Raw genomic sequence first — 19,364 nt, forward strand, 5'->3', positions numbered from 1 at the left:
ACGGATTACAGAAGATAGTGCGTACGGCCCAGTACATCACCGGGGCCAAGCTTCCTGCCATCCAGGACCTCTATACCAGGCGGTGTCAGAGGAAGGCCCTAAAAATTGTCTAAAGACTGCAGCCACCACACGGCAAGCGGTACAGGAGCACCAAGTCTAGGTCGAAGAGGCTTCTAAAACAGCTTCTAGCCCCAAGCTATAAGACTCCTGAACATCTAGTTGCCCCCCACCCTCTACCCCTCTCTACACCACTGCTACTCTCTGTTGTTATCATCTATGCATAGTCACTTTAATAACTCTACTTACATGTACATACTACCTCGACTAACCGGTACCCCTGCTCATTAACTCTGCAACGGTACTCCGCTGTATATATTGGTATTATCTTTTTGCTGCTCTTTAATTACTTGTTACTTTTCTCTCGTATTCTTATCCCTATATTTTTTTAACTGCATCGTTGGTCAGGGGCTTGTTAGCATTTCACAGACCTGTTGTATTCGGCGCATGTGACTAATACAATTATATTCTATCGCTCTTCAATATATTTATATATTCTTTATTCCATTCCTTTACTTAGATGTGTGTGTATTAGGGAGTCGTTGTGTAATTGTTAGATATTACTTGTTAGATGTTACTGGACTGTCTGAGCTAGAAACACATTTCGCTACATCCGCAATCTGCTAAACACCTGTATGTGACCAATAAAATGTGATTTTAAAAATAATTAATGCTGACTCAGTGTGTGTGTGTTGGCTGTATACATTGTGCTGACTAAGATTGTGCCTCCGTATTGTGACCTTGGTGAATTTGGAATGTGTGGCCAGGAATAATGAGACATCCTTACTCGAGAGAAATAGAGAGAGACAGAGTCAGAGACAAAGATAGATAGAGATAGATAGAGAGAGATAGATAGAAAGAGACAAAGAGACAAAGAGAGAGAGCAAGAGAGCAAGAGACAGTAAGAGAGAGTGTGAGAGAGAGAGACAGAGAGCGAGAGAGACAGTGAGAGAGACAGTGAGAGAGAGAGAGAGAGAGAGAGAGAGAGAGAGAGAGAGAGAGAGAGAGAGAGAGAGAGAGAGAGAGAGAGAATGAGAGAGAGATACAGAGGGAGAAAGGAGAAGAGAAAGAGTCAGTGGGAGTAAGGAGAAGAGAAAGAGTCCGTGGGAGTAAGGAGGAGAGACAGTCCTATTTGAGAATGGATGTTACAGAAATTAACGTTCAGTTGTTTTATTAATATGTGAAAAACGAAGAAAAAAATCTACAACCAAAAACAGACATTACATGGCCAATAGGGACAGATAACCTGTATGATCCTGTCTTTCCCCATCAACACCCTCAGTCTCTCAGTCCATGATGCCTTCCCTTCCATATATCGCATCCATCCCTCCATCCATCCCTCCATCCATCCATCCATCCCTCCATCCATCCACCCATCCATCCATCCATCCCTCCATCCATCCCTCCATCCCCCCATCCATCCCTCCATCCCTCCATCCATCCCTCCATCCCTCCATCCAAGCCTCCATCCATCCATCCATCCATCCATCCCTCCATCCATCCCTCCATCCATCCCTCCATCCATCCCCCTCCATCCCTCCATCCCCTCCATCCATCCCTCCATCCATCCATCCCTCCATCCATCCCTCCATCCCTCCATCCATCCCATCCCCATCCATCCCTCCATCCATCCCTCCATCCTCCATCCATCCATCCCTCCATCCATCCATCCCTCCATCCATCCCTCCATCCCTCCATCCATCCCTCCATCCATCCCCCATTCCATCCCTCCCTCCCTCCATCCCTCCATCCATCCCTCCATCCCTCCATCCATCCCTCCATCCATCCCTCCATCCCTCCATCCCCCTCCATCCCTCCATCCATCCCTCCATCCCTCCATCCATCCCTCCATCCATCCCTCCATCCCTCCATCCATCCCTCCATCCCTCCATCCCTCCATCCCTCCATCCATCCCTCCATCCCTCCATCCCTCCATCCATCCCTCCATCCATCCCTCCATCCCTCCATCCATCCCTCCATCCATCCCTCCATCCCTCCATCCATCCCCTCCATCCCTCCATCCATCCCTCCATCCATCCCTCCATCCCTCCATCCATCCATCCATCCATCCATCCCTCCATCCATCCCTCCATCCATCCATCCCTCCATCCCTCCATCCCTCCATCCATCCCTCCATCCATCCCTCCATCCATCCATCCATCCCTCCATCCATCCATCCCTCCATCCATCCCTCCATCCATACCCCATCCATATATCCCCTCCCTTCATCCATCCATCCTTCCATCCATCCCTCCATCCCCTCCATATATCCCATCCATCCCTCCATATATCCCATCCATCCCTCCATCCATCCCCATCCATCCATCCATCCATCCATCCATCCCCATCCCTCCATCCTCCCCCATCCATCCATCCCTCCCTTCATCCATCCTTCCATATATCCCCTCCATCCCCCATCCATCCTTCCATATATCCCCTCCATCCCCCCATCCATCCCTCCATATATCCCATCCATCCCTCCATCCATCCCATCCATCCATCCATCCATCCATCCATCCATCCCTCCATCCATCCATCCCTCCATATATCCCATCCATCCCTCCATCCATCCATCCCTCCATCCATCCCTCCATCCATCCATCCATCCATCCCTCCATCCATCCCTCCATCCATCCATCCCTCCATATATCCCATCCATCCCTCCATCCATCCATCCCTCCATCCATCCATCCCTCCATCCATCCCTCCATCCATCCCTCCATCCATACCCCATCCATATATCCCCTCCCTTCATCCATCCATCCTTCCATCCATCCCTCCATCCCTCCATATATCCCATCCATCCCTCCATATATCCCATCCATCCCTCCATCCATCCCCCCATCCATCCCTCCATCCATCCCCCCATCCATCCCTCCATCCATCCCTCCATCCATCCATCCATCCTTCCATATATCCCGTCATCCCATCCTTCCAGATATCCCCTCCCTCCATATATCCCATCCATCCCTCCATCCATCCCATCCATCCCTCCCATCCCTCCATCCATCCATACCCCATCCATATATCCCCTCCCTTCATCCATCCATCCTTCCATCCATCCCATCCATCCCTCCATATATCCCATCCATCCATCCATCCATCCTTCCCTCCATATATCCCTCCATCCCTCCATATATCCCCTCATCCATCCCTCCCTTCATCCTTCCATATATCCCATCCATCCCTCCATCCATCCATCCATCCATCCATCCATCCTTCCCTCCATCCATCCCCCATCCCCCCATCCATCCCTTCATCCTTCATCCATCCTTCCATATATCCCCTCCATCCCCCCATCCATCCATCCATATATCCCATCCATCCCTCCATCCATCCATCCATCCCCCCATCCCCTCCATCCCCCCATCCATCCCTCCCTTCATCCATCCTTCCATATATCCCCTCCATCCCCCCATCCATCCATCCATATATCCCATCCATCCCTCCATCCATCCCTCCCTTCATCCATCCATCCTTCCATATATCCCGTCATCCCATCCTTCCAGATATCCCCTCCCTCCATCCATTATCCCATCCTTCCTGATCCTGTGTATCCCTGCTGAGGCCTAGTCAATACAGCTGTGGTGTTCCTCGTTGTGGTCTCCTCCATCCCCTCCAACTATCTATCCCTCCCTCATCAATACCAGTGTGTTGTGCTGAATGTCTCACTGCGGTCTCCACGGAACGACCAGGCTGAATAATGGATCAGCTATCCCAGCCGCAGAGGACCGTGTTGGGGCCAACAAAACACCACAGATGATCCCTGCCCTGGCTGTCAGACCACCAGCTCTTTTAATTAAGGCTGTATTATTCCAGACAGTCCTGACCACCGAGGAGACGAGACTGGAGGCCTAAAGCACTTAATTCATTCCAATAAGATGGTGTCCACGCGCTCTCTATCAATTTAAAAAGCTTTCAAAATGTTTCATTGTCATGACAAACACATCTCTCAAAACAGAGGGGGCATAATCATTATGCTTAATTCTAGTTATTGCTTGCTCTTCTAAAAAGTCGACCTAACATAACATTGCTAGGTGCCTAGTGGCATGGGAAACGTGTTTACATTCTCTCTCTCTCTCTCTCTCTCTCTCTCTCTCTCTCTCTTATTCTCTCTGGGAAACATCTCTCTCTATATTGCCTGAGCAAGTCTCTCTCTCTCTCTCTCTCTCTCTCTAGACTCATTTTCTCAAGTGAAATGGACAAACTCTCTCTCTCTCTCTCTCTCTCTCTCTCTTCTCTCTCTCTCTCTCTCTCCAATTCAAGGGGCTTTATTGGCAGGGGAAACACATTGCCTGAGCAAGTGAGGTAGACCATTTTTATTGTTCATTTCACTTTTGTATATTAACAGTAAACATTTAACATACAGAAGTTTCAACAGAATAAAGACCTTACAAATGTCATGGTGCAGTGTTGTAACGATGAACAAATGGTTAGTGTACAAAAGGGAAAATAAATAAGCATAAATATGGGTTGTATTTACAATGGTTTGTTCTTCACTGGTTGCCCTTTTCTCGTGGCAACAGGTCACAGATCTTGCTGCTGTGATGGCACACTGTGGTATTTCACCCAGTAGATATGGGAGTTTATCAAAATAGGATTTGTTTTCTAATTCTTTGTGGATCTGTGTAATCTGAGGGAAATATGTGTCTCTAATATGGTCATACATTTGGCAGGAGGTTAGGAAGTGCAGCTCAGTTTCCACCTCATTTTGTGGGCAGTGAGCACAGAGCCTGTCTTCTCTTGAGAGCCATGTCTGCTTACGGCGGCCTTTCTCAATAGCAAGGCTATGCTCACTGAGTCTGTACATAGTCAAAGCTTCCCTTAAGTTTGGGTCAGTCACAGTGGTCAGGTGTTCTCTCTCTCTCTGCTCTGAAATTGCCCCATGAAACTAAATCTCAGGTCAGTTTTTCTTCTCTCCCGTAATGGTAGAGGAATGAATTAGTATTTGAGGTGAGTTAGATGGAAGCTAATGATGTGTGCTTGCTCCGTGTATGTTCTAGCTAGCTACTGGCCCATCCATACATTTTGCCCTGCGCTCCTGCCTCTCTGACTGCCTGCCTCTGACTGACTGCGTGCCTGTCTGTCTGCCTGTGACTGACTAGCTGTCTGCCTGTCTGTCTGTTTGTCTGCCTGTGCCTGCCTGTCTGTATAGATGCTGTATCGACTTGACTTCCACAGCATCAGCTGCTGATTTCAGTGGCACATCGCCACTGCAGCATCTCCCCCCTCTCTCTCTCGTCCCCCGCTCCTATCCTCCTCTGCCACATGCTTTTAAATGCACGGTGATGTCCGCCTTCTTGCCTGGGAGGCCAGACTACCATCTCTCTCCCTCCATCTTTCCTCCTCTCCTCTATTACAGGCGATGGTAAACTGTAAAAATAATTTGTGCATGCAGCATCATGCCGAGGATGTAGCCTATTAGCTTGAAAATAACCCAGCATTAATAACCCAGCACCAATAACCCAGCACCAATAACCCAGCACCCAGCATCAATAACCCAGCACCAATAACCCAGCACCAATAACCCAGGACCCAGCATCAATAACCCAGCATCAATAACCCAGCATCAATAACCCAGCATCAATAACCCAGCACCAATAACCCAGCACCAATAACCCAGCATCCAGCATCAATAACCCAGCACCAATAACCCAGCACCCAGCATCAATAACCCAGCATCAATAACCCAGCACCCAGCATCAATAACCCAGCATCAATAACCCAGCACCCAGCATCAATAACCCATCACTAATAACCCAGCACCAATAACCCAGCACCAATAACCCATCACCAATAACCCAGCACCAATAACCCAGCACCAATAACCCAGCACCAATAACCCAGCACCAATAACCCAGCATCAATAACCCAGCACCAATAACCCAGCACCAATAGCCCAGCATCAATAACCCAGCACCCAGCATCAATAACCCAGCATCAATAACCCAGCACCCAGCATCAATAACCCATCACCAATAACCCAGCACCAATAACCCAGCACCAATAACCCAGCACCAATAACCCAGCACCAATAACCCAGCACCAATAACCCAGCATCAATAACCCAGCACCCAGCATCAATAACCCAGCAGTTGGGTCAACCAAACAGCCCAGTATTTTTTCAAGTGTAGCCTAAGAAACGTAGCCTTTAGGCTAAAGATATTCTAGCATAATGGGATGAAAACATCCCCTCACACACACAGTCCAGATACCCCTCGCCTACGCTATAGGACATTAGCGCATCTGAGATGTGCATTAAAACACATTTGTTTGCAAACAGAAATCACTTTTTGTTCATTCCCAGCCGGGTTTAAAATATCCCCTCGTATGCAGAGCATCGCTCGGTGATATTCAAACATAATGATATAAACGGTAGGGATGGCATTTAGTTTAGCACAGGTTACTTACTCCATTCACGGAGAAGCAGGTGCACTTAGCCTATTGAATTGAAATGACGCCAATACTAAAATAAACATGCATAAATAGACACCACCCTATTGTGCTTCTATAATAAGCTAAATATCCAGTTGAAAACAAACTATAGGCTCATTCTTTCTGGGTCACTCATAGGCTGGTTGTAGTCTACATACGGCGAAAACAATGCATAGAGCACAATGCTACTCGGCCTTTGTTCAAACCCGCAGCCTGCAGAGAGGTGAACCACAAACGAATATAACGTGTTAGGGTTGTCCTCGGTTGTTGGCGAGGTGTTTAACATTGTCCCAATACAGCGAGGTGTTGTTCAGAAACAATGTTACGATTCGGAGTTTGTGTGTGTAACAGACACACTTGCACATGATGGTATCAATTTTGTTTAATGTTTCATTGGCTTGTCAATGGGGTCAAGTTAATGTTTTTTCATTCGGGCTCAGCTGAAATTGGACACACACACACACACACACCATCTCGACTATTTCCGGTAACATATTTCCGAGTGTCGCCAGTGCCACATCCATACATGAATATCCTTCACACAGAGAGAGACGGACCATACCGTCAATAACCGCTGGATAACTGCAACCTACTGCTCCGTAGCGAGGGGTCACACATCACATGCCTTGGTTTAGCTTCAAAGCCTTTACAAATCACAGTCGTTGCCCTCCTCCCTCTCTACAGCGTTAATGATACTCCAGCCTCTCATTATCTCCAGTGCATGATTGAAAAACGACATGAATCCTTCCACCGATCAGACATCTGATATCATCTGGTAAACCCTTGGCCACTAAATAGATAGATATAAAACAGGAGTTTTACGGCTGCTACACACAGCGGTGTAGGACTACAGCAGCACATCTCCTAATGTTGCCTATAGGACTCATGGATAAACTATAGCGGAGGCGCTAACCTCCGCTAGAACGGTTTCTACTTACCAGGTTGAGAACCGTTTCTACGATGTCCCGGTTGCTAACCTCTCCAACCTGAATGAGACCCACCAGCACAGCGAATTTCATTTGGATATTCCTGATTGGCACGGCCGGGTTGATGACCCCGGCCTGGAGCACCATAGAACCGGATCCAGAGACCATCCTGTCCCCGATGGGAGCCGAACCAGCGCCCGTGACGACCTGCGGCTGACCGGGGCCCGGGGGAGGAGCGGATCTGTCTGGATCTGAGAGTGGAGGTGCAGTAGCCGGTTTCTCGCTCGACATTTCCCCTTTAGAGACGGGAGAAGACGAGAGAGGAGCGGCCGCTGGGGTCTCTTGTCTCTTTCTCAAACACCTGCTCTAGACCACAACTCTCTGTCGTTCCGCTGCTAAAAAAAATATATATAGTAAAATATGGGGAATGGGGGAGTTATAAGGAGTATGAAATTACAAAAGAAACGATAAATTAACCTCTCCTCTTCTTTAATGGTGCGAAGGAATGCATAAATAAAACGCGTTATCTCTATGCTCCGCAGAACGGTACCCTCTTTCGTATCGCCTCCTCTGTCTCTGTCTCTCTGGGAAGCTGCAGTGAGCGGTGCTCGTCGTCATGACGCCGTGTTGACGCCCCCTGGCAGCGTATTTGCGCGCTTGCCACGCCTGCGCACTAGAGTGCTCAGCAGGCTGCGCTCATGCAATCATGAAGAAGAGAGTGAATTCGGAAAGCATTCAGACCCCTTCCCTTTTTTACACATTTTGTTATGTTACAGCCTTGTTTTAAAATTGATAGCATCATTTCTTCCCCCTTATCAATCTACACACAATAGCCCGCAGTGACAAAGCGAAAACAGGTTTTTAGCAATTTTTACAAATGTATTTAAAAATGAAAAATAAATACCTAGTATTCAGACCCTTTGCTATGAGACTCAAAATTGAGCTCAGGTGCATCCTTTTTCCATTGATAATCCTTGAAATGTTTCTACAACTTGATCGGAGTCCACTTGTGGTGAATTCAATTAATTGGACATGGTTTGGAAAGATCCCACAGTTGACAGTGCATGTCAGAGCGAGAACCAAGCCACGAGGTCGAAGGAATTGTCCGTAGTGCTCCGAGACAGGATTGTGTCGAGGCACAGATCTGGGGAAGGTTACCAACACATGTTTAATAAAAATAATAAAACTGATATCACATTTACATATGTCAAAATAGATTTTAGCAAGTACATTTACTTTTGATACTTAAGTATATTTTAAATCAAATACTTTTAAACTTTAACTCGAGTAGTATTTTACTGGGTGACTTTAACTTTTACTTGAGTCATTTTTCTATTAAAGTATCTTTACTTTAACTCAAGTATGACAATTGGGTATTTTTTCCACCACTGCATGTCAACCATTGAGCATGTTTGGGATGCTCTGGATCGTTTTGTACGACAGCGTGTTCCAGGAACTTCGAACAGCCATTAAAGAGGATTGAGACAACATTCCACAGGCCACAATCAACAGCCGGATCAACTCTGTGTGAATGGGTGTCACGCTGCATATCTGTATTCCCAGTCATGTGAAAGCCATAGATCAGGGCCAAATGTATTTATTTCAGTGTACTGATATGAACTGTAACTCAGTCAAATCTTTGAAATTGTTGAATGTTGCATTTATATTTTTTTGTTCAGTATAATATGAAAACATAAAACTAAAATAACCTTGGGTCTCTCACACACACACACACACACACACACACACACACACACACACACACACACACACACACACACACACACACACACACACACACACACACTGTGTGTCATATTAATATTTTGTGAGCAGCACTTGTGTAGTTGAAATAGAGTTCAGCGGGTGTAGAGGGAGAATTAATTTGTGTGTGGTCTCTGAGTCCCAGACAGAACCTGTTTATTTATTTACGTGCCAAACTGTCTGACTGTCCCGCACTCCTCCTTTTTTCTTACATCCTCCACCCCTCGTCTTCTCCTCTCATTTTTTCCTCTGCCACATCTTCTCCTCTCCTCCTTCACCTCATCTTCTCCTCTCCTCCTTCACCTCATCTTCTCCTCTCCTCCTTCACCTCATCTTCTCCTCTCCTCCTTCACCTCATCTTCTCCTCTCCTCCTTCACCTCATCTTCTCCTCTCCTCCTTCACCTCATCTTCTCCTCTCCTCCTTCACCTCATCTTCTCCTCTCCTCCTCCACCCCATCTTCTCCTCTCCTCCTTCACCTCATCTTCTCCTCTCCTCCACCTCATCTTCTCCTCTCCTCCTTCACCTCATCTTCTCCTCTCCTCCTCCACCTCATCTTCTCCTCTCCTCCTTCACCTCATCTTCTCCTCTCCTCCTTCACCTCATCTTCTCCTCTCCTCCTCCACCTCATCTTCTCCTCTCCTCCTTCACCTCATCTTCTCCTCTCCGCACCATCTTCTCCTCTCCTCCTTCACCTCATCTTCTCCTCTCCTCCTTCACCTCATCTTCTCCTCTCCGCACCATCTTCTCCTCTCCTCCTCCACCCCATCTTCTCCTCTCCTCCTCCACCCCATCTTCATCTTCTCCTCCACCCCATCTTCTCCTCCCACACCATCTTCTCCTCTCCTCCTCCACCTCATCTTCTCCTCTCCTCCTCCACCCCATCTTCTCCTCTCCTCCTCCACCCCATCTTCTCCTCTCCTCCTCCACCCCATCTTCTCCTCTCCTCCTCCACACCATCTTCTCCTCTCCTCCTCCACCCCATCTTCTCCTCTCCTCCTCCACCCCATCTTCTCCTCTCCTCCTCCACCCCATCTTCTCCTCTCCTCCTCCTCCCCATCTTCTCTTCTCCTCCTCCCCTCATCTTCTCCTCTCCTCCTCCTCCCCATCTTCTCCTCTCCTCCTCCACCACATCTTCTCCTCTCCTCCTCCGCACCATCTTCTCCTCTCCTCCTCTGCTCCTCATCTTCTCCTCTCCTCTTCCGCACCATCTTCTCCTCTCCTCCTCTCCCATCCTCTTCTCTTCTCCTCTCCTCCTCTGCACCATCTTCTCCTCTCCTCCTCCACACCATCTTCTCCTCCTCTCCTCCTCTGCTCCTCATCTTCTCCTCTCCTCTTCCGCACCATCTTCTCCTCTCCTCCTCCACCCCATCTTCTCCTCTCCTCCTCCGCACCATCTTCTCCTCTCCTCCTCCACACCATCTTCTCCTCTCCTCCTCCACCCCATCTTCTCCTCCCCTCCTCTCCCATCCTCTTCTCTTCTCCTCTCCTCTTCCGCACCATCTTCTCCTCTCCTCCTCCACCACATCTTCTCCTCTCCTCCTCCGCAACATCTTCTCCTCTCCTCCTCCACATCATCTTCTCCTCTCCTCCTCCGCATCATCTTCTCCTCTCCTCCTCCGCAACATCTTCTCCTCTCCTCCTCCACATCATCTTCTCCTCTCCTCCTCCGCATCATCTTCTCCTCTCCTCCTCCCCATCATCTTCTCCTCTCCTCCTCTCCCATCATCTTCTCCTCTCCTCCTCCACCCCATCTTCTCCTCTCCTCCTCCACCCCATCTTCTCCCCTGCTCCTCATCTTCTCTTCTCCTCTCCTATCCTCTTCTCCTCCCCTCCTCTCCCATCCTCTTCTCCTCTCCTCCTCTCCCATCCTCTTCTCCTCCCCTCCTCTCCCATCCTCTTCTCCTCCCCTCCTCCACCCCATCTTCTCCTCTCCTCCTCCACCCCATCTTCTCCCCTCCTCTCCCATCCTCTTCTCCTCCCCTCCTCTCCCATCCTCTTCTCCTCTCCTCCTCCGCCCCATCTTCTCCTCTCCTCCTTCGCACCATCTTCTCCTCTCCTCCTCTGCTCCTCATCTTCTCCTCCTCTCCTCACATCTCATCCTGTCCTCTCCTATCCTTCACTTTCATCTCCCCTCTCCCTACATACCCGAACCCATCCTTCTTTCCCTCTCCCATCCTCTTCTCCTCCCCTCCTCTCCCATCCTCTTCTCCTCCCCTCCTCTCCCATCCTCTTCTCCTCTCCCATCCCCTTCTCCTCCCCTCCTCTCCCATCCTCTTCTCCTCCCCTCCTCTCCCATCCTCTTCTCCTCCCCTCTCCCATCCACTTCTCCTCCCCTCCTCTCCCTTGCTTCAATTCCTCAGTCCTTCTCTCCATCGTTTCATCTCATCTTCTGTTGAAGGCCAAAGCAGCAACCCAGATGTTCTATGCACTGTGTGTGTGTGTGTGTGTGTGTGTGTGTGTGTGTGTGTGTGTGTGTGTGTGTGTGTGTGTGTGTGTGTAGAACCTTTCAGCTAAGCACATGAGATAATCATTTTAACACCCACAGTGTTAAATGTAACACTTTCTTAGTGTGTACTGTATATGTGACCCACCGAGTGTTAAACTAACAGTGTTTATTTTGGTTCTAGACGATCAAAAGTGATGTGGCAAAATTCATACACTACAAAATGTGGACACCCCAACAAATTAGTGGATTCGGCTAGTTTAGCCACACAGCCATGCAATCTCCATAGACAAACATTGTCAGTAGAATGGCCTTACTGGGGCGGCAGGGTAGCCTAGTGGTTAGGGCATTGGACTAGTAATCGCAAAGTTGTGAGTTCGAACCCCCGAGCTGACAAGGTACGAATCTGTCGTTCTGCCCCTGAACAGGCAGTTAACCCACTGTTCCCAGGCCGTCATTGAAAATAAGAATGTGTTCTTAACTGACTTGCCTGTCTGTCGTTCTGCCCCTGAACAGGCAGTTAACCCAGGCCGTCATTGAAAATAAGAATGTGTTCTTAACTGACTTAACTTAACTAGTTAAATAAAGGTAAAATTTAAAAAATATATTTTTTTAAATTACTGAAAAGCTCAGTGACTTTCAACGTGGCACCGTCATAGGATGCCACTTTTCCAACAACTCAGTTCGTCCAATTTCTGCCCTGCTAGAACTGCCCCCCGGTCAACTGTAAGTGCTGTTATTGTGAAATGGAAACGTTTAGGAGCAACAACGGCTCAGCTGCGAAGTGGTAGGCCACACAAGCGGGACCACAGAGTGCTGAAAAAGCGAATAAAAACAATCTGTCCTCAGTTGCAACACTTACTACCGAGTTCCAAACTGCCTCCGGAACCAACGTATAACGCACAACGCACAATAACTATTTGTTGGGAGCTTCATAAAATGGGTTTCTATGGCCGAGCAGCGGCTGTTACCAAAAATACTCTATATGTGTAGGGAAGTATTTATACATTATCTTAGGTCCAACCTCTGATCGTTCCAATAATTTTTACATGCTAAAACAGGATAAAAATGGTAAGATCACCATGGGCAATACCAAGCGTTGTCTGGAGTGGTGTAAAGCTCACCGCCATTGGACTCTGGAGCAGTAGAAAACGTGTTCTCTGGAGTGATGAATCACGCTCCACCATCTGGCAGTTTGACGGATGACTCTGGGTTTTGCGGATGCCAGCAGAACTCTACCTGCCACAATGCATAGTGCCAACTGTAAAGTTTGGTGGATGAGGAATAATGGTCTGGGGCTGTTTTTCATGGTTCAGACTAGGTCCTTTAGGTTTGTCCACATACTTCACGTAGTGTATGTCTTCTTCTTCTTCTCTGGGGCCTGGAGTTTTTCCTGATCTCATGATCTGGTCAGGTAAAACTCTGGATCCTATTCGTAGGCTATGACAAAATGTTATTTATTATAGATAACTTCCCTTTTCATATGTGCTATAGGGCTGGGGGATTTCTTGTCGGGTCATGTGAATTGGAAACACTCCTGGCCTAAGGTGTGTCATAAGTCTCCTGACAGTGGACCAAAAGACCCATCAGCAGGCAAACGTTTGAAGATAGCTAGACCTCCTCTCTCCCACAGAAGAGGGGAAGGGGTGTTGTGCCGGGTCTTGACATCGTAACACTTAGAGAGAACTTCCATCACGACAGATGGATCAAACCCTTTCAAACTACCACAAACCTTGTTATTATTCATTCTGGATCTGACATCAAAACGAGCCAGAGACAACAACTTAAATAGAAAACATACGCCGTTGTTTAATAGGTCTACTAACATCGGTTACTATAGCAACCAGGGCTGAGCGGTATGCAAACAATGGTTACTATAGCAACCAGGGCTGAGCGGTATGCAAACATCGGTTACTATAGCAACCAGGGCTGAGCGGTATGCAAACAATGGTTACTATAGCAACCAGGGCTGAGCGGTATGCAAACATCGGTTACTATAGCAACCAGGGCTGAGCGGTATGCAAACAATGGTTACTATAGCAACCAGGGCTGAGCGGTATGCAAACAATGGTTACTATAGCAACCAGGGCTGAGCGGTATGCAAACAATGGTTACTATAGCAACCAGGGCTGAGCGGTGATGCAAACAATGGTTACTATAGCAACCAGGGCTGAGCGGTATGCAAACAATGGTTACTATAGCAACCAGGGCTGAGCGGTATGCAAACTATGGTTACTATAGCAACCAGGGCTGAGCGGTGTGCAAACAATGGTTACTATAGCAACCAGGGCTGAGCGGTATGCAAACAATGGTTACTATAGCAACCAGGGCTGAGCGGTATGCAAACAATGGTTACAATGTCTTTAAATGTGAAGTGCACTCTGTACACACAATGTTAAGCAGTTTAATATTACATGTAAATGTAACACCATACACAGTAGACAGGGCAGTTACATTTCACACTATTTAAATATATATATACACAGTATATATGACCTTGATTTAATCAGGTAAGCTAGTTGAGAACAAGTTCTCATTTACAAATGCGACCTGGCTAAGATAAAGCAAAGCAGTGTGACACAAACAACACAGAGCTACACATGGGATAAACAGACCTACAGTCAATAACATAATAGAAAAATCTAGAAAAATATACAATGTGTGCAAATGTAATAAGATTAGGGAGGTAAGGCAATAAATAGGCCATCCAATTTGCTGAGTAGAGTGTTGGAGGCTATTTTGTAAATGACATCGCCGAAGTCAAGGATCGGTATGTTTGGCAGCATGAGTGAAGGATGCTTTGCAGTGAAATAGGAATTCTAGATTTAATTTTAGATTGGAGATGCTTAATGTGAGTCTGCAGGCAGCGAACAGTTGAAGAGCATGCATTTAGTTTTACTAGCATTTAAGAGCAGTTGGAGGCCACGGAAGGAGTGTTGTATGGCATTGAAGCTTGTCTATGCACAGTCTGGACAATCTGGACCCGCTATTTCTGAAACTATCTGCCGCCATTGTCGCAACCCCTATTACCAGCCTGTTCAACCTCTCTTTCATATCGTCTGAGATCCCCAAGGATTGGAAAGCTGCCGCAGTCATCCCCCTCTTCAAAGGGGGAGACACCCTGGACCCAAACTGCTATAGACCTATATCCATCCTGCCCTGCCTATCTAAGGTCTTCGAAAGCCAAGTCAACAAACAGGTCACTGACCATCTCGAATCCCACCGTACCTTCTCCGCTGTGCAATCTGGTTTCCGAGCCGGTCACGGGTGCACCTCAGCCACACTCAAGGTACTAAATGATATCATAACCGCCATCGATAAAAGACAGTACTGTGCAGCCGTCTTCATCGACCTCGCCAAGGCTTTCGACTCTGTCAATCACCATATTCTTATCGGCAGACTCAACAGCCTCGGTTTTTCGGATGACTGCCTTGCCTGGTTCACCAATTACTTTGCAGACAGAGTTCAGTGTGTCAAATCGGAGGGCATGCTGTCCGGTCCTCTGGCAGTCTCTATGGGGGTGCCACAGGGTTCAATTCTCGGGCCGACTCTTTTCTCTGTATATATCAATGATGTTGCTCTTGCTGCGGGCGATTCCCTGATCCACCTCTACGCAGACGACACCATTCTATATACTTTCGGCCCGTCATTGGACACTGTGCTATCAAACCTCCAAACGAGCTTCAATGCCATACAGCACTCCTTCCGTGGCCTCCAACTGCTCTTAAACGCGAGTAAAACCAAATGCATGCTTTTCAACCGATCGCTGCCTGCACCCGCATGCCCGACTAGCATCACCACCCTGGATGGTTCCGACCTTGAATATGTGGACATCTATAAGTACCTAGGTGTCTGGCTAGACTGCAAACTCTCCTTCCAGACTCACATCAAACATCTCCAATCAAAAATCAAATCAAGAGTCGGCTTTCTATTCCGCAACAAAGCCTCCTTCACTCACGCTGCCAAGCTTACCTAGTAAAACTGACTATCCTACCGATCCTCGACTTCGGCGATGTCATCTACAAAATGGCTTCCAACACTCTACTCAGCAAACTGGATGCAGTCTATCACAGTGCCATCCGTTTTGTCACTAAAGCACCTTATACCACCCACCACTGCGACTTGTATGCTCTAGTCGGCTGGCCCTCACTACATATTCGTCGCCAGACCCACTGGCTCCAGGTCATCTACAAGTCCATGCTAGGTAAAGCTCCGCCTTATCTCAGTTCACTGGTCACGATGGCAACACCCATCCGTAGCACGCGCTCCAGCAGGTGTATCTCACTGATCATCCCTAAAGCCAACACCTCATTTGGCCGCCTTTCGTTCCAGTACTCTGCTGCCTGTGACTGGAACGAATTGCTAAAATCGCTGAAGTTGGAGACTTTTATCTCCCTCACCAACTTCAAACATCAGCTATCCGAGCAGCTAACCGATCGCTGCAGCTGTACATAGTCTATAGGTAAATAGCTCACCCATTTTCACCTACCTCATTCCCATACTGTTTTTATTTATTTACTTTTCTGCTCTTTTGCACACCAATATCTCTACCTGTACATGCCCGTCTGATCATTTATCACTCCAGTGTTAATCTGCAAAAATTGTATTATTCGCCTACCTCCTCATGCCTTTTGCACACATTGTATATAGACTGCCCATTTTTTTCTACTGTCTTATTGACTTGCTAATTGTTTACTCCATGTGTAACTCTGTGTTGTCTGTTCACACTGCTATGCTTTATCTTGGCCAGGTCGCAGTTGCAAATGAGAACTTGTTCTCAACTAGCCTACCTGGTTAAATAAAGGTGAAATAAAATAAAAAAATAAAAAATAAAAACAGTAGACTGTAACAAGTTTGGTTTTATGTGTAAGTCATGAAACCAGTAACCTTGTGTTGTTGTCTTTCTTGTTCCTCATCTGGCCCACCGGAGGTTAGTTCCCTGACTGGTGTTGTTGTCCTGTTCCTCATCTGGCCCACAGGAGGTTAGTTCCCTGCCTGGTGTTGTTGTCCTGTTCCTCATCTGGCCCGCCGGAGGTTAGTTCCCTGCCTGGTGTTGATGTCCTGTTCCTCATCTGGCCCACTGGAGGTTAGTTCCCTGCCTGGTGTTGTTGTCCTGTTCCTCATCTGGCCCACCGGAGGTTAGTTCCCTGCCTGGTGTTGTTGTCCTGTTCCTCATCTGGCCCACCGGAGGTTAGTTCCCTGCCTGGTGTTGTTGTCCTGTTCCTCATCTGGCCCACCGGAGGTTAGTTCCCTGCCTGGTGTTGTTGTCCTGTTCCTCATCTGGCCCACCGGAGGTTAGTTCCCTGCCTGGTGTTGTTGTCCTGTTCCTCATCTGGCCCACCGGAGGTTAGTTCCCTGCCTGGTGTTGTTGTCCTGTTCCTCATCTGGCCCACCGGAGGTTAGTTCCCTGCCTGGTGTTGTTGTCCTGTTCCTCATCTGGCCCACCGGAGGTTAGTTCCCTGCCTGGTGTTGTTGTCCTGTTCCTCATCTGGCCCACCGGAGGTTGGTTTTCCCTGCCTGGTGTTGTTGTCCTGTTCCTCATCTGGCCCACCGGAGGTTAGTTCCCTGCCTGGTGTTGTTGTCCTGTTCCTCATCTGGCCCACCGGAGGTTAGTTCCCTGCCTGGTGTTGTTGTCCTGTTCCTCATCTGGCCCACCGGAGGTTAGTTCCCTGCCTGGTGTTGTTGTCCTGTTCCTCATCTGGCCCACCGGAGGATAGTTCCCTGCCTGGTGTTGTTGTCCTGTTCCTCATCTGGCCCACCGGAGGTTAGTTCCCTGCCTGGTGTTGTTGTCCTGTTTCTCATCTGGCCCACCGGAGGTTAGTTCCCTGCCTGGTGTTGTTGTCCTGTTCCTCATCTGGCCCACCGGAGGTTAGTTCCCTGCCTGGTGTTGTTGTCCTGTTCCTCATCTGGCCCACCGGAGGTTAGTTCCCTGCCTGGTGTTGTTGTCCTGTTCCTCATCTGGCCCACCGGAGGTTAGTTCCCTGCCTGGTGTTGTTGTCCTGTTCCTCATCTGGCCCACCGGAGGTTAGTTCCCTGCCTGGTGTTGTTGTCCTGGGCTCAGATTCACAAAGTGTCTTCTTAACAGCCATTTTTCCCTTAACTATAGACTTGAAAAGAAAGTTAATAAAAGTTGATAAATAAATAAATAAATAATAATAAATAAACAATATAGTTATTGATAATATTATTGTTATTATAGAATAGTATAGAATATAAAAAGTATAGTAAAGTATGTACATATAAGATGAGTAATGTCAGACATGTAAACATTATTAAAGTGACTAGTGTTCCATGTATTTAAGTGGCCAATGATTTCAAGTCTATGTCCATAAGGCAGCAGCCTCTGTGTGCTAGTGATGGCTATTTAACAGTCTGATGGCCTTGAGATAGAAGCTGTTTTTCAGTCTCTCGGTCCCAGCATTGATGCACGTCGCTTTCTGGATGATAGTGGGGTGAACAGGCAGTGGCTCGGGTGGTTGTTGTCCTTGATGATCTTTTTGGCCTTCCTGTGACATTGGGGGCTGTAGTTTTCCCCCTGTGATGAGTTGGACAGACAGCATCATGATAGATCCTAACAGGATGCCCTCAATTGTGCATCTGTAAAAGTTTGTGAGGGTTTTAGGTGCCAAGCCAAATTTCTGTTGCACCTTCTTTACCACACTGTCTGTGTGGGTGGACCATTTCAGTTTGTCAGTGATGTGTACTCTGAGAAACTTGAAGCTTTCCACCTTCTCCACTGCAGTCCCGTCGATGTGGATAGGGGGTGATCCATCTGCAATTTCCTGAAGTGCACGATCATCTCCTTTGTTTTGTTGACTTTGAGTGAGATGTTATTTTCCTGGCATCACACTCCCACAGCCCTCACCTCTCCCCTGTAGACTGCCTCATCACAGTTGTTAATCAAGCCTACTACTGTTGTGCCGTCTGCAAACTTGATGATGAGTTGAAGGCGTGCCACGCAGTCATGGTTGTACAGGGATTTCAGGAGTACTAAGCTAAACACCCTTGTGGGGCTCCTGTGTTGTTTCCTACCTTCACCACCTGAGGCCCGTCAGGAATTACAGGACCCAGTTGCAAAGGGTGGGGTTCAGTCCCAGGGCCTTGAGTTTAAGTATGAGCTTGGAGGGTACTATAGTGTTGAATGCTGAGCTATAGTCAATGAACAGTTGAAGTCAGAAGTTTCCTGGAAGTCTCAGACGGCTCCATTGACGAGAGAACCCGAGTTCCCACGGGAGCCTCCGAAGACGGACGATTCACCTCTTCCTGAGCGCATGCAAGTAGGCAAAGCTAGGCTGTCTCCAGCTGAACGGCTATACAGGCTTCACAATAAGAGCTGCCAGTATTGCGGGACTACTGGTCATTTCGTCTCCACCTGTCCACTAAAAGAACAGGCTCACCGGTAGGAGCGAGTTCTCTGGTGGGTCATATGGGGAACTTTTCCTCTCCCCTTACTCACATTCCTTTTCATGCCATGTTGCTGTGGGGATGCTTTAATTCCTCATGGTTACGAGGATAATTCTGTGTGGTTGCAAGGTTAATTCCTCATGGTTACGAGGTTAATTCCTCATGGTTACGAGGTTAATTCCTCATGGTTACAGAGTTTAAACAGAAAGAACTCAAAGGGTTAATTGTAAGTATTAATTCCTTGTGGTTAAGGTTAGGGCTACTAACTTAGGGCTAATTAAAAACAACAATTATTCTCAGAAGGGTTAATTGTAAGTATTCATTCCTTGTGGT

At 47.7% G+C, this 19,364-nt stretch overlaps 1 pseudogene; it reads right to left on the reverse strand.

Moving 5' to 3' along the window:
- LOC118378693 (neurobeachin-like) overlaps positions 1-7,983 on the reverse strand; it is a 257,394-nt pseudogene extending 249,411 nt beyond the window's left edge.
- Positions 7,984-19,364: the final 11,381 nt, after the last annotated feature.

Source organism: Oncorhynchus keta, chromosome 11, assembly GCF_023373465.1.
Source record: "Oncorhynchus keta strain PuntledgeMale-10-30-2019 chromosome 11, Oket_V2, whole genome shotgun sequence".
In the NCBI taxonomy this organism is placed as follows: domain Eukaryota; kingdom Metazoa; phylum Chordata; class Actinopteri; order Salmoniformes; family Salmonidae; genus Oncorhynchus; species Oncorhynchus keta.